Source organism: Ovis canadensis, chromosome 21 (genome assembly GCF_042477335.2).
Source record: "Ovis canadensis isolate MfBH-ARS-UI-01 breed Bighorn chromosome 21, ARS-UI_OviCan_v2, whole genome shotgun sequence".
Lineage (NCBI taxonomy): Eukaryota > Metazoa > Chordata > Mammalia > Artiodactyla > Bovidae > Ovis > Ovis canadensis.
Genome location: NC_091265.1, coordinates 66,104,236 through 66,106,499, shown reverse-complemented (window position 1 = coordinate 66,106,499; position 2,264 = coordinate 66,104,236). Strand labels below are relative to the sequence as shown.

The 2,264-nt window shown below is 62.0% G+C and overlaps 1 long non-coding RNA gene across 1 annotated transcript; it reads right to left on the bottom strand.

Moving 5' to 3' along the window:
• Positions 1-206: 206 nt before the first annotated feature.
• LOC138426863 (uncharacterized) lies at positions 207-1,583 on the bottom strand. Its single transcript, XR_011251811.1, has 3 exons — positions 1,379-1,583; positions 727-859; positions 207-403 (listed from the first exon to the last, which is right to left on the bottom strand). It is a non-coding gene; the product is annotated as an uncharacterized lncRNA (long non-coding RNA).
• Positions 1,584-2,264: the final 681 nt, after the last annotated feature.

The window sequence follows — 2,264 nt, the reverse complement described above, 5'->3', positions numbered from 1 at the left end:
CGGCGGGCCTCGGCCTCAGAGGCCTTCGAGTCCATGGTGGGAAGCCCAGTCCTGCCAGGAGGGGATGACATCGGGGGAATTCTAACTTTTGAATTCCTGGGATTCTGGCTACCTTTAAAATGACAGAAACACACATTAGCTGAGTTTGTCAGCACCGTTTAAGGCAGAAACGTGGAGAAAGAGGGCCCACTCACACTTTACCCAATAACTCAGAGCTCCGGTGGTGAGCAGGCCCCGAGTCCTGCCTCAACTGTGGTGCTGTGGGCCACCTGACCGCCCTCTGCAGCCCCCCAGCTCCGCCTCTGCAGGGACCAGCCGCTCTGGCTCCCGCTGTGCCCTCTGGGGGCCGGGACGTCCTGGGTGGCAGCTCCTCCTGGACCAGGATCCATCTGGAAGAAAGCCCCTTTGGGGGGAGACAGCAGCTGTTTGTGTCACGAGCTGCAGCCAGAGGGCCTGGGTGGGGGGGTGTGTCCTGCCTGCCAGATGCTGCCCATGGTTTTCAGGTGTGACCAAACCCATCAGCACTGTGTTCATGGTCCCCAGAAATGTGTGGGGCCAGCCCTGAGGTGCCTCCCTGCCCCCAGGGGGGAAATCGCATCACACAGGTTGCCTGTCGTCAGCAGCGCCCTGGCCCACCTCCCGGCACCAGCGGACTCAGCAGGGAAGGGCGGAGGCACCCCTCTCCTTGGCTGCTTGAGGCAGGTCTGGCTACGAGGGTCCCCAGACCTGGGGCTGAGGTCGCTCTGCCGTCGGGTTCCCCGGGACCGTGGGGGGGTTGTGACGTCACAGAGGGGAGAAGAAGGCATCGCCCATGAGGCCTGCCAGGAGGGATGGGTGTCACCGGCAGTCCAAGTGTGGGCTGGAAAAGAATGTCCGGACAGAGAGCGTTTCAGAAAGGAGTGAGGCTTTCGAGAGCAGAGAGCAGAGTCAACGTGAGCTCTGCGAGAACAGTGGGCCGACCTCCTGATGGCCAGGGAGAGCCCACCGTAGGTTAGCAGCCGACTCTTTTGGCCTCGAGACGAAGAACGCTCCTGTTGGAAGGTTGGCGTTAGGTGATCAGTTAGGGTGCTACGGGGTGACTGCGGGGATGGGCATTCTACCTAACTGCGATCAGGAAGCCTGCTGGTGACGGTCAGGACAATCAGAGAGGGGCTCAGTCAGCCCCGGAGGTGACCTTTGTTCTGGGCTCTGCTGCTGTGACCGAGGCCTCGAGGCAAGGCCTCGCCCCTGTGGCCTTGGGGCAGGATTCCACAACAGGTACAAGAACTCAAGCCAGTCTTCGCATTGAAGCACCTTGGGTGGCGACAGACAGGACGCGTAACCGGGGTGAGGTGCTCGTCTGATAAGCCCCCCTGGTTTCGAGATGCCGTCTGCTCACCCGCCACCCGTTTCCTGAGGACGCAGGTCAGAGTCTGGTTCACTTAGGGCTGCGTGGGTGACAGCAGCCCTGGCAGGGCAGCTCTCTTTCTGGCTTTTCCAGCAAAAGCGCATCGTGCAGGGAAGTCTCCCAGAGGTAGAAGAGCGGCAGCCGCTGGGCGCCCGGCTGTGCCCGCGTGCGGTCAGGGGTGCGTTCAGCGCTGCTCAGTAGCTGCAGGTGGAAGGTCTGGCTGAGCCCCTGGATTACGGAGCGTTCCCGGGGGCCTCCCAGCTCCCCCAGACCAGGGACACGAGGGGGACCCCGACAGTCTTGCCCCCTACACGCACCCGGGGCCCCGGCCACGCCCAGCTCCAGTCGGCAGTGGGCGCACCCCTGTTTCCCAGGACGCGGGCGCACACCTCCCGGTGCCCGAGCAACAGCCAGGCTGTGGGTGTGCTTCCTGTTGGTCTTCTCTCTCCGTGAGGTTTATTCGAAGGAGCTGGTTCACGCAGCTAGGGAAGGGGGCACATCTGAACTTGGTGGGCAGGAACACAGGCTGGCTCCCTCCACCTGGAGGTTGGAACCTTTTCTGGGAAACCTCAGTCTTGGCCGTCAGGCCTTCGACTGTGTGCGTGAGGCCCACCCCTTAGAGGTCAGGAGAACTGCTTTCCTCCAAGTCTCCTGATTTAACTGCTAAGCTCCTCGGAAAGCACCTTCGGGGCAACATCTGGACTGGTATTTGACCAAGGCAGGCCACAGGGACACACCAAGTGAGCCATCACACTGTGGGGATGAGATCCTCTTGAAATTGCCTGCTGTCTTCTCCTGAGCCCTGGAGAGCTGCCTTCGGGGTGCCAGGACGTTCACATCCTGCGACGTCGTCTGTGACGTCACAGGGGCCTGGTGG